The sequence below is a fragment of the Giraffa tippelskirchi genome, chromosome 4, assembly GCF_054371585.1.
Source record: "Giraffa tippelskirchi isolate mGirTip1 chromosome 4, T2T-mGirTip1v1.2.pri, whole genome shotgun sequence".
NCBI classification, from domain to species: Eukaryota; Metazoa; Chordata; class Mammalia; order Artiodactyla; family Giraffidae; genus Giraffa; species Giraffa tippelskirchi.
Window position 1 is genome coordinate 23611180 of NC_137278.1, and position 13083 is coordinate 23624262.

The window sequence follows — 13083 nt, forward strand, 5'->3', positions numbered from 1 at the left end:
TGCTCAGCCGGCTTTGCCTGAGTCAGTCCTCAAAACAACCCCAGATAGGCTAGCTACCTTTAAGCAGACGAGGACCTGGGAGCTGAGGGTGACAACCAGTCCCTGGTCTCATAATGGTGAGTGATCAACCTGGAATTCCAAGCCAGGCCAATAGGACTTCCTCATGCTCAGTTGCTCAGTCATGTCTGACTCTGTGACCCCATGGACTGTAGCCCGCCAGGCTCCCCTGGCCATGGAATTCTCCAGGCAAGAATACTGGAATAGGTTGCTATTTCCTTCTCTAGGGGAATCTTCCTGACCCAGGGACCAAACCCGCGTCTCCTTCATCTCCTGCATTGCAGGTGGATTCTTTATGGCTTGAGCCATCTAAGTTGTGCCAATCATACACCAGCTCTGCTGAGTGCCCTCCAGGGGAGCACGCCACACCAGAACAAGCCACAGGTGCCAGGCTATAGCAGCACAAGATGGAGTGGGGTCACCATGTCAATAGGGGCCCAGGCCACCAGCACTGCGATGGTCAGGAGGTGGAGTGATTCCTCTGGGACCTGTTGGAGTTGGGAGGAAAGAGTGTTGGTGAGGGTGTTAGGACTTTTCTGTTTGTTTTTTTTCTTCTGGAATATCTCTCCTCTGTGTCCTCATAGCCAATTTCTCTGTGAGCTTCAGGACCCACGCTACCTCTTCTAGGACACCTTCTCCAGTTGCTCTCATCTTCAGAGATGTCTCCTTGCCCTGGTTGCCTGCAGCAGGTAGAGTCAGGGCTGAAACTGACATGGGCTTGGGAGGCACACTTTCTGCCACTAGAGTCTTGAATTTTCAGCCAGATTGCAAATTCCTTGTCAGTATATGGACCCTGGAGCTGTCAACCTTCCCTTTTCTAGGGCCTAGAGGACAGTACCAGGTAAAGGGGAATTCAGTGAAAAGAAGAGAAAACCCTAATGCACAAGGGTAATGTATAGGTGACATACTGGGGCATTTTGGTGACAGGAAATGATCAGCATAAAGGAGAAGGACAAAACTACTGTCCTCAGAGTCAAGGAAATAGTTTCAAGGTGGTACTCTGACCAGTCAGCTCAAATGCAAGGGCACAATCAGGAAAGACAAGGGCTGGCAGCCCTGGTGGATATGATCGTTCAAGGTCATTGGTGAGAGCTGCGCCAGGGGGTTGGTGAGGGCACAGGCTTGGCTGCAGCAGAGTCAAGAGTATCTACTCGTGAATTATATCTTATTCTGATGCAGTTTGTAGGAGAAGAACAGGAAAATCTGGATGTTTGGGAGAGGAGGATGTGTCCTTCAGTACTTATTAGCTGTGTGACCTTGGACCAATTACTTAAAGCCCTTGCACTTTAGCTTCCTTATCTGTAATGTGGAGATAACACCTCCCTTATAGAGTTGGTCTGAGGGGTCAAGGAAATCATGCATGTAAAGCTTGGAAGTTCAGTGTCGAAGGAGAGAATACAGTCAATAAGAGTTGGTCAGGACTGTATTTGTCACGATAGGAGAAACTTCAAAGTATGTGTTGTTGTCTAGTCGCTAAGTCGAGTCTGACTCTCTTGTGACCCCATGGACCGTATGTAGCCTGTCAGGCTCCTCTGTCCATGGGATTTCCCAGGCAAGAATCCTGGAGTGGATTACTATCTACTCCTCCAGGGGATCTTCCCAACCCGGGGATTGAACCCGCATTTCCTGCATTGCAGGCAGATTCTTTAGCACTGAGCCACCTGGGAAGCCCTCAAAGTAAGTATGAAAGAGAAATAAAAAATTCAGAGCCCAGGAGCTAAGTGATGGTACCAAGGCCCCAAGGAAGGGATAGAGAAGAGTACACAGGGGCGAGGATGGCCCTGAGTCATGGCACCAGAGAAAAGGATGCGACAATGATCAAAGGAGATTCTTATTATTTGCAGTAAACATGTTCTAGAACATCACTGAAAACTGCATCCATGAACAGAAGCACTGATCCCGGGGGAATACTAGGTTCCTGCGAGCCTCTTCTCACATCTTTGTCCACCGATTAAGACATAACCTTGTTTTCTGTGCTTTTTCTTTAAAGACACCGCATGTAATGTATCTTGTTGATTCACTCATGTTGCACTCAAGGCCATTGGTTCTGTAACGTAACTGAACCTTGCTTGCCTTACCCACACCTCCAGGGGGCCCATCACAGCCCCTGCACACTTAGGGACATGAGACAGCACTTCAGCACTGCTGTTGGGGCCATTTTAAATGCTGAAATCACCAGTGAGAAGCATGAAAATGTGAAAAATGGGACGAAATAGCAAAAACAAACTTATTTATGGTCTGAGACCTAGAACAAGAAATAAGAGTGTCGGTGACTTTTGCTGGGAATGTGAGTGTCAGCAGGGGGATTGAGAGGAGGGCTTTGCTTTTCCCCACACTGGGCGTGTCCCTGAGTGATCACAAGAGGCCCTGAGAATATTGCTTTGGGGGTGCATTTGTGGGTTGCAAATAAATTTCAGTGAGTAGGAAAATGGGCATATACAGAGCCTTCAAATAGTAAAGGTGGTAATTAAGTTTGTAGCAAAGGGGAACAAAAGTTAAGGCCTCAAGGAGGGGAAGCTAGGTGTCCTATCTGAAATAGAAGTTGAAGTCTTATTCTGAGAAGAAGCAGGAGACCCGAGGAGAGCAACCTAGTTGGAAAAATTGCTGAGAAGGATGTGTGCTTGTGTGTGGGGGGTGCGTGTGTATGTGTGTGTGTGTGTGTGGCTGGGAGGACAGAGGGACAGGATTGGCAGGTCTAGCTGAGGGTCCAGGAGAGGTGCAAGACTGCCCAGATTTCACCGATTCCTCCAGCACTGCCCTCAGTTACCATTCCCTGAAACTGATTACCTAGAGAAATTCACCAAAAATTGCAAGACTGAATTTCCTTTTAAAGATTCAGAAGCTTCTTTTGGGGGGCTTCCCAGGTGGCTCAGTGGTTAAAAAAAAATCTGCCTGCCAATGCGCAGAGATGCAGGAGACACAGGTTCAATCCTTGGGTCAGGAAGATCCTCTGGAGGAGGAAATGGCAACCCACTCCAGTATTCTCGCCTGGAAAATTCCATGGACAGAGGAGCCTGGTGATCTCCAGTCCATAATGCTGCAAAGAGTCGGACACAACTGAGCATACACACTCAGGCAGGCCAAACCTTACCAGTGAATCAGAATTTTGCATCTTAACAAGGTCTCCGGGTGACTTCTGCATACTTTACACTTTGAGAAGGGCTGTCCTAAAGGGCCAAACCAACTTCTTAAAACATCAAAATTATGGAAATATTTTATGGGAACAAAATAAAGGAGATAACTGATCTTGTGAACAGACCTATGAATGTGAAAGTGAAAGTATCTCAGTCATGTCCAACTCTTTGCAACCCCATGGACTATACAGTTCACGGAATTCTCCAGGCCAGAATACTGGAGTGGGTAGCTCTTCCCTTCTCCAGGGGATCTTCCCAACCCAGGGATCGAACCCAGGTCTCCCACATTGCAGGTGAATTCTTTACCAGCTGATCCATAAAGGAAGCCCAAGAATACTGGAGTAGGTAGCCTCTTCCTTCTCCAGGGGATCTTTCCAACCCAGGAATGAACTGGAGTCTCCTGCATTGCAGGCAGATTCTTTACCAGCTGAGTTATCAGGGAAGCTTGAACAGACTTACAGGTAGTAAATCTAATACAAAATTGTTCATTGCATTAACTCTCTTCCTTGGCACTTCCGCAAACTCTTATTTGATAAGTATCTGGGCACATTGGAAGGTCAGAGATATGAAGAAGAATCCAACATCCAGTCTATGCACAGATATGGCAAAGAAGGAAGAGGAAAGGAACACCGGAGAAAGCAGAAGGAAAACATACGTTACCTAAGGAGACAAGACTTCAAGTAGGTCTCTAAAGTTTCAAAAACAGTATAGAGAATGTTAACTTTATTATCACTTAAAAAGAAAAAAACCCCCAAAAAACTCAAAGAAGAAATTAAAGTTTCAAAGACTGGATGGAAATCAATGCAAGGAGATTAAAAGCAAGCTGGCAGAGCTCAAGAAAGAAACAGAGAGAAAGTAAAACTATCGCAGGGACAAAAGAACATTGGGAGGAATAAAAGTACTGGAGTGAAAAAGACAGTAAGGTAGGATGATCTTTCCCAGATGAGGAGAGAGCTGACACATTCACGATCCACTTTGATGACTCCAAGTGCTCTGTGACGAAGGATATCATTCCCAAAACCTAGCTCCTAACCAGAAGCTTGAATTAGCACTCAAGTGACTTAGGTTTTCAGAAAACTGACCACTGAAAGTATCGGGGAAAATTTATAAACAGAAAGACAAATGGAATGTTTCAGACATTTATTATATACCAGACGTTTTTCTTATTTTATCTTCAAAACACAGTGATGGTGCTTTTAATAAATTAATGAGTGACAAAAAAATTAAAAAGAAAAAGATTTATGTTACTGGAGAAAAAGTTGTAATATAGAGAAAGAAAAAGGAAGGAGGTTTAAATAATCATTCTCATCACCCAGCAATCACCACTTTGAAAATCTGTTGCATGATTCCAAAATTTCATGAAAATATGCATATTTTTCCTCAAATGGGATTATATTACACATCCTGTTTTTAACATGCTTTTTTTTTTCCAGTTAATGATGTGATGACTCTTCTGTCATTAAAGATTCTATCTTATTTTAATGCTGCAGAGTATTGCATTGCATTGTACTGCCTTGATTTACTTGGTCTACTGTGTCCAAGGCCCAAGCTTACTAAGTGCTTAGTAAATATTTGTTGAATGACTTACTTGAAAGAATGCTGAATAGTTAGGTTGTGTTTCTAAATATTTGCTGTTACAAACAGCACTGGAGCAAACATCCTCTTAGTTAAATGATTAACACATCTGTGACTATTTCCTTAAGATCAATCCTCAAGAGTGGAGTTGTTTGGTTAAAGAGTGTGACCATCGTTAAAAGTTTTGGATCATCTCTAAAAAGGTTATGCCAGTTTGCATTCCCACCTGCAATATCGGACAACACACATATTCTTTTATCTCATCCAATCTTTGGTGTTTTTAAGAAGTCTACTCTAATTTGATAGATATAGAATTTCATTTTGGAATAACTTATAATCCTCTGATACTTAGTGAAGTTGATTTTTTTTCCATATGTTTATTGATCATTTATGTATCTTTTTTATGTCTGTTGCCCATTTAAAATTTTGTGGTTGATCATTACTATTGACTTACAACTATTCTTTATATTAAGAATATTAATCTGTGTACACATATAAAGTGGCAAATTTGATATTTTCTCTTAATTTCTTTATCATTTTTAAAGACTAGACAGTCACCTTGCTCTTCCATTTATGTCTCTATGCTTTGACTTTGTGTTTAGAAAGACTTTCTCCATTTTCAGGGTTATATAGCTCTTCAGTTATGGAGGTTTTACCCCACTTTATAGGTAAGGAAAATGAGATTCACAGAGTCAGACAGCTCATGAGTAAGATTTTGTATTTGACTTCAAAACTCTATGTTCTTTCTGCTGAATCAGGCTGCCTCCTTTATCCAACAGTATTCTGAACTACTTGAGTCAGCTTTATTGAACTGTTGGTCTATATACACATAGAGGCTGAGAGGTCACACTTTTGGGGGTAGATTCCCAATCAGAGAGACTAAAAGCTAATCCCGGAAAATCACATCTAATCTCCTCTACTCATCTCTGTCATGTCAGCAGCTCCCCTGTGTAGATCCTGAGTTCTCAGAAGTCAGTACAATTTCCTGTAAGCATGTCCTTGAAAGAACATGGTTAGCCTCTGATGAGAGTCAGAAATTTCACCTGCTAGTAAATTACTCTGATAACACGGAACCTGCAGAGTGGAAGGACAGCTGCAGCCTTGACCTTCAGATGCTTTGTGGAATACTGACATGTTCTCCCACTGCCCTCCCAGCCCGCATGTCCAACCACCATGACAACCTCCAGGTTTGGGAGAGAAGGAGCCTCAGTGGTTGGCAATGATTTCCTTCAATGCCTGAGTTCCATAAAGGACATCGTTTGGCCTTCATGCTCTTTTGAGGTTGGGCACTAGAGAGGAAATTGAGTAGGGAAGATAGCAAGGATTTCCCTGGTCTCCCACATTGTAGGTAGATTCTTTACCAGCTGAGCCTCAAGGGAAGCCCAAGAGTACTGGAGTGGGTAGCCTATCCCTTTGCCAGGGTATCTTCCCGACCCAGGAATCAAACTGGGGTCTCCCACATTGCAGGTGGATTCTTTACCAACTGAGCTATCAGGGAAGCCCTGGTACAACTTAAAGTCTTTGATATTCGTTTTCCTCTAAAGGTCTCCCAATCATCCGTATGAAATTATATAATAAACTAACAACATGAGCAGACTTGGAATTTTTTTTCTTCCTCTTCTCATAATCTTCTTTTTGAAAAAGTCTGTAATAGCTGTTGTACCTTCAGTATACACTAACTGAATAACAGTCTTCATGTTATTCTGATTTATTTTCACCATTTCCCTGAGAAAGTAAAGGGAGGTAACATAGAGAAACTAACAACAGCCTCTCTGAAACGTTTCTTGAAACAGCAAATATAACATTTTTTGCTGGTTTTCTCTAAAATATAAACCACTATGATGCCTTTAGCAGAGATTCAGAGAATGAAACCAGCTTTTTTTGACTGATAAAAATGTAGATTTTTGAGTATTTACTCAGCCCCATGACTTTTGGGGAACAGTGTTAAACAAGGATTCACTGTGTAATTTTTGACTCAGTTATCAGCAGTTGTGGAGGTTTTCTACAGTTAGGAACTACATGAGCTTCTCCCCAAGGCATAGGGACCTCTGTCATATGGGCAGAGGGACAGGCAGGGCCTCAGCTGGGGGAGCTGGTGGAACTGGAGGTCTGAGCAGATGATTCTGATATTTCTGAAAAACCAGTAAAATAAACGTCCAGACAACGCAGTGAATCTCCAAACTCCCTTCCTCTCCACCATCTGCACCTTGCGCTGAAAGGCAGCACTGCTCTGGGAGATGAAACATGGACCCTCCTTTGTCTATTTCATGCCTGTGACACCAGGAGTCTCAGTTTCTTCCAGTCAGTTTCCACTCATCATGGGTGTGTACATTATTTTATTTTTAAGCTGGCGTTTGTGGAAAGTGACAGAGGTGCCAAGACTCTGGGAAACTCACGGAAAAAACTGTTCAGAACAAGGTGATGTTCTGCTGTCATGGAACAAAAGAAAGAAATCAAAGGACGTTGGGATTCCTGGGGGCCCAGGATTGCCTCCTTGCCCTGCCTCAGTCGTAAAGACCATATTTTTGATATCCAAGCTGCCTCCACTAATAATGTCACTGACTTTCCAGCTAGAATCTTCTCGACTAGGCACACCCAACTCTGGAGCTGACTTTCTACCAGTATCTGGGCAACCCTGGCATATCTGTCTCTGAAATGAGGACCTTTGCCAACTCTACGTTTGGTTGGGATCTTGCATATGGCGTGCACAGCAAGACCCCGGCAGAGCCTCTGAAGGCCGAGCTGGGCACACTTGCCTGCTCCAGGCAGAGTTTGGTTTGGAGTAGAGCTGGTTTTCCTCCAAGATGTCTCAATCAGCAGGGCCTCTATGATCTTTTTTTTTAAAAAAAAAAACATCGTCCTCTCACTGCCTGTATTCGATGGACCAGACATGTGAGTGATTCTTTCATCCTTTCCAGGGAATTTGTGGGGAGCTGAACCAGGACGAGAGGATTTGGAACCTGGGAGTGGTTTCCATTGTCTGGAGTGGCCTATCACCAGTCAGATCCAGTGTGTAGGTTAATAAGGCTTAAACTTTAAAGGAAGGTTGAACATCTGATTGACAAGCTAGTGAATAACAGTCCAGGGGAAGGTTCTATGCTTGGAAAGTTACCCATGCGGTTGAATTTCAAAGAGCATGAGTTATCAGTTAGGCGAGAGCAGACACCTCTGAGAGTTTAACTTACGCTGAAATACGTACCAAATTATTCTGCTGGATCCCAGTTTCCAGTTGGTCCAATGACTGGCAAATCAATTGCCTCAATTAATCGCTATTTATTGTTCTTGGGTCAAAGAGTAGCCAGAGCTCCATCCTCAAGTCTGAATCATCTGCAGTGACGGCTGACATCATACTCTGAGGCGGCCCAAATCAGTTTTGCTGGCTCCAAAATGTTGAATGAGTGTGTTGTCTTCCAGAGGACATGTAATGTATCAGTGCCTTCCACCTCGAGTACTGAGGCCATCTAAAGTAAGATTATTTGGGACTTTTTTAATTTTAAGAAGTCCAAAATAACACTTACCTTGCAGCTTCACCTGTTGCAATCTTTGGGATTTGCTTTAAAAATGATCAGAAAGTTACCTGGGGTGGTGCAGCGAGATGGGTGGTCCAGCGAGGCATACTGGGCTCATATGTATGAAACCCTGATCCTTGGCTTCTTGGACAGCAACTCCTGGAGGGAAGCTTGGAATCCTCCTGGAGACCCAGGAAAGAGTCCATAGCAACATAATATAGGGATAACTGACCTTTGGATTAAATAAGTTAAAAATATAAAAGACATGTTTTGAATTGAAAGAATTGCATCTCATTCTCTAGTACAATTTTTAAAATGATTTTTCTGTGAAAGTGTTCATCTCTTGGATGCTTACATATATACCTTTACAGAACTCTAGACATGGTAAAAGATGAATTTAGTGTCTTGATTTTTTTTGTTAATGTCATATGAGAAATATTTTAAAGTTGTCATAATTACTATTTTTGATGACTGCACAATATTCAAATATATGGATGGCCATCTTCTGTTTGGGCTTCCCTGGTGGCTCAGACAGCAAGAGAATCTGCCAACAATGCAGGAGACCCAGGTTCAATCCCTGGGTTGGGAAGATCCCTGGAGAAGGGACTATCTACCCATTCCAGTATTCTTGTCTGGAGAACCCCTTGAACAGAGGAACCTGGTGGGCTACAGTCTGTGAGGTCACAAAGAGTCGGACATGACTGAGCAGCATGTTTTGTTTGGAGAGCATTTAAAATTTAAATAAAGTTTTTACTAAATTCTATCTTTAATAAATCTTTTTAGAAAAGAAAAAGTGACATAAGAACATGATTACTTTGGTGACTTTTACAACATGCTGTAATATAATTTTCTAAAATGTATAATGTTATCAGAATATGAGTGTAAATAGTCACACTTAACCTTGCCAACATTGAGGATTATCAAATTTTTACACTTATACTAGAAATTCACTAAGAGAGTGAAATCAGGTGCTCTTAACCACACACAACCAAATGGTAAGTATGCCTTTTGGAAATAACTAGCTTGACTCTAGTAATCACCTTTCAGTGTAATTGTTACACGATATATTACATATATATGTATATATATACATATAAATATAAATCATGACATATGTGTGTAAATGTGTAACTGCATCATATGATTTAAATATGCATAATTTTAATAAAAAGTAAATAAAAATGTTTTAAAAAAATTCAGGTAAAAACTCTGGTTATCATTTGCTTTAAAAGATTTTAGCATTAAGACAGAATATAAGAAGTAGAGGCTTAACAGAAGTCAACAAACCCACCAATGAGCTGAACACAGGCATTTGAAGAAACAGATGTTCAGGGATTAAGGAGTAAAGTCAGAGAATTAATGGCTATTGAATTAAACAGGAAAACAATAGTTTCAGATTGAACTGAACTGTTGCTGCTCCAACGGCATTGGGCAAAGTCAACAACTCACCCCTGGAGAGAAGCAACACCAATGTTTGGCTTGATGAGAGGAATTATCAGTGCAAGGTACTAGAAGATAATACACTGACCTGTCATTTATCTGTTATCTTTAGGGAACCAGATGTGTCATAGAAATGGATCCAGAAAACAAAAGTGGAAATATCATCGCTGTTCTAAAATTTTTGATGGAAGTCAGCCTAACAATCGACACACATCCTCTCCAAGCCCCATCACTTCTCAGCTCTGTTACCATGGTGAGTTGAGCTGAGTGCCGAAGAATTGATTCTTTTGAACTGTGATGTTGGAGAAGACTCCCCTTGGACTGCAAGGAGATCTAACCAGTCCATCCTAAAGGAAACCAGTCCTGAATATTCATTGGAAGGACTGATGCTGAAGCTGAAACTCCAATATTTTGGCCACCTGATGTGAAGAACCGACTCATTGGAAAAGACCCTGATGCTGGGAGAGATTGAAGGCGGGAGGAGAAGGGGACGACAGAGGATGAGATGGTTGGATGGCATCACTGACGTGATGGACATGAGTTTGAGTAAGCTCTGGGAGTTGGTGATGGACAAGAAAGCCTGGCATGCTGCAGTCCATGGGGTCACAGAGAGTCGGAGACGACTGAGTGACTGAACTGACTGACTACAGCACTTTCCTTCTCAGGAAAATAGGACTGAATCGCCTCTACCTTCAAGAGAGGTTTTGAATTGTAAATGAATTAAGACTTGTAGAACAGAGCCTGACCATTCACAAGCACTTAACACATGTCAGATAGCTCACCACCATCTTCATTATGCACAGCTAGCGGAAGGTATTGAACCAAATTTGTCCAGTTCTGAGATTTTATTTTGGAGGGAGGAAAAGAGTTTGTGGACCTTCTTGTGTCTTATTTTGTTCATCTGAACTATGAGAATTTGAACTTAAGAAACTCAAAGGACCCTTATAACCTGAACACACCATGTGTTGTATCTGCCTGGCAGTGGTCACACCACCCATTGTTTCACTGGGCTGCTGCATATTTTCATCTTGGTCAGAGTAGGAGTGGAGGTGGGTAGTGTGTGCAGGGCAGTTGTGAGATCTGCCTACCTCCTACCCTGGCACTTATGATCCCACAATGTTGTCTCTTTTTTTGGTGTTTCCTCTGCCTCCTTTTTGAATGTTGTCTACCCCTTCTTGGTGGTTATGTAGATTTCCTTTGTTTTTGTCTATAAATGAGCTTCCCTGGTGGCTCAGACGGTAAAGAGTCTGCCTGCAGTGCAGGAGACCTGGGTTCGATCCCTGGGTTGGGAAGATCCCCTGGAGAAGGAAATGGCAACCCACTCCAGTATTCTTGCCTGGAAAATCCCGTGGATGGAGGAGCCTGGCAGGCTACAGTCCATGGGGTCGAAAACAGTTGGACATGACTGATCGAAACATTATACAGCTTTTAACCTCTGGTCCATTAAAACTTATTACAGACCTGGATATTATTGAGAAATCACATGTAAGCTTGTTAAATGAGATGTATGTGTATAAACATATATTGCTTTAGTGGTTTTAGGTTTATGTGCTAGAAAGGGGCAGCTCTCTGGATAATGAGGGTCCACATCCCTGTAGAATGGTAAGGGATTGAGGATGTGGTGACTTGGTGAGACTCAAGGGTCAGAATCTACAAAGATAGGGCCACCTAGAGGTTCATTCACAGCCATGTACAGAGTCAGCATCATATCTATGATCAGCAATCACAAGGAGACCCTCAGATTCTTCAATCTTTACAAGTCTTCTTATTCGTTACTTTTGTCAGTTAAGGTCTGTCCAGAGGATGTTATAACACTCTTGCCCTCCTATGTAACATGGAAGGAAGCTGACTCCTAGAGCCACTGAGTTACTTGTCCAATAACTGCTGGAGCTGGAATGCAGACCCAGGTCTGACTGATGTTGCGTTAATAATGGGCTCCGCTTGTGGCTCAGCTGGTAAAGAATCTGCCTGCAATGTGGGAGAACTGGGTTCAATCCTTGGGTTGGGAAGATCCCCTGGAGAAGGGAAAGGCTAGCCACTCCAGTATTCTTGCCTAGAGAATTCCATGGACTGCATAGTCAGTGGGGTTGCAAAGAGTCGGACACGACTGAGCCACTGTCACTTTCACTTTCCCTTCACTATGCCAGGCAGCCTTTATTATTCTCCACATAACAAGGATTCCAAATATTTGTTCTAGAGATAGTGAGAAACACAAAGTTGGTGAGATGGCTTAAGCTATAGTCATTCTTGGGGATAAATGGTTGTAAATGCAAAGGATTAGAGTGGGAGAGAGTAGGAACTACTCTTACTGAAACAAACAAGTATAAGGCCTCAGGGAAGTCACAGTAGAGGCTGGTCAACAAGAGTGTTCTGGGGTACTTGCACACTTTAAAGTCCTGGATTTTGAGAACCCCCACTGCTCACGAAATGTTGGGTGCAGGAGTCTTGTGACCACTGCACGTCAGGATGCTGAGGATCCCCTTCTGAACTGGTGGTCTTGCTTCACCCAGGCAACTGGCCAGGAATTTGGATGCTTGATAAGTGATGCTGGTTGTTTACCAGTGGTTTTGTTTCAAAAGGCAGAAAGCTCTACATGCATAAGTAAAATAACAGAATCCAGATTGAGCAAATTCAGTTGAAAACCCTAACCTGGCATCTAGTGCCAGGTGAGCCTGGAAGGTACACACTCCAAAACACCTGATGCCAGGCGGGGCCAAGAAGGGCTTTTCAAGCCCACCAGCTTTCCTTCTCTCCTTCTTTGAGTAACACAGGGTGCCTGCCTTTGTGGGTCTTAAACTAGAGCTGTGGACCGAAGACCTGAGCCCAGTAGGTCAGGTTGAAACCAGCAGACTTCCCTCTTCACAGCCTGCTTATCTGGAGAGGTAGAAACACACTGGCGTGAAGAGTCTGGGTTTGGGAGTTAGATCTTCCTGTACCGAATTCTGGTTTTGCCCAAGGGCTCATAGTTTGAAGAATAAATAATGAAATGAAATCATGTATGAGACGGTAAAGAATCTGCCTGCAATTCACAAGACCCAGGTTCAACCCCTGGGACGGGAAGATCCCCAGGAGAAGGGAATGGCTACCTACTCCAGTATTCTTGCTTGGAGAATTCCATGGACAGAGGAGCCTGGCAGGCTACAGTCCCTGGGGCTGCAAAGAGTCAGACACAACTAAGCGACTAACACTTTCACTAGTTTTCACTTCAAAGTACTTAGCACAGGGCCTGGCCCAGGTGAGTGATCAATACATCTTACCACTATTAGTGGAATTGCTAGAATTCCCACACTTTACCCAATGATCATAATATTTCAGGTGAGTGCGCCAGGGTCTTTGGAATCTTAGGATAATTTCTTATTGATACATAG

At 43.0% G+C, this 13083-nt stretch overlaps 1 long non-coding RNA gene across 1 annotated transcript; it reads right to left on the reverse strand.

Moving 5' to 3' along the window:
* Window positions 1-8019: 8019 nt before the first annotated feature.
* On the reverse strand, window positions 8020-8909 carry LOC145544400 (uncharacterized). Its single transcript, XR_014081401.1, has 3 exons — window positions 8631-8909; window positions 8344-8507; window positions 8020-8227 (listed from the first exon to the last, which is right to left on the reverse strand). It is a non-coding gene; the product is annotated as an uncharacterized LOC145544400 (long non-coding RNA).
* Between the last annotated feature and the right edge of the window lie 4174 nt (window positions 8910-13083).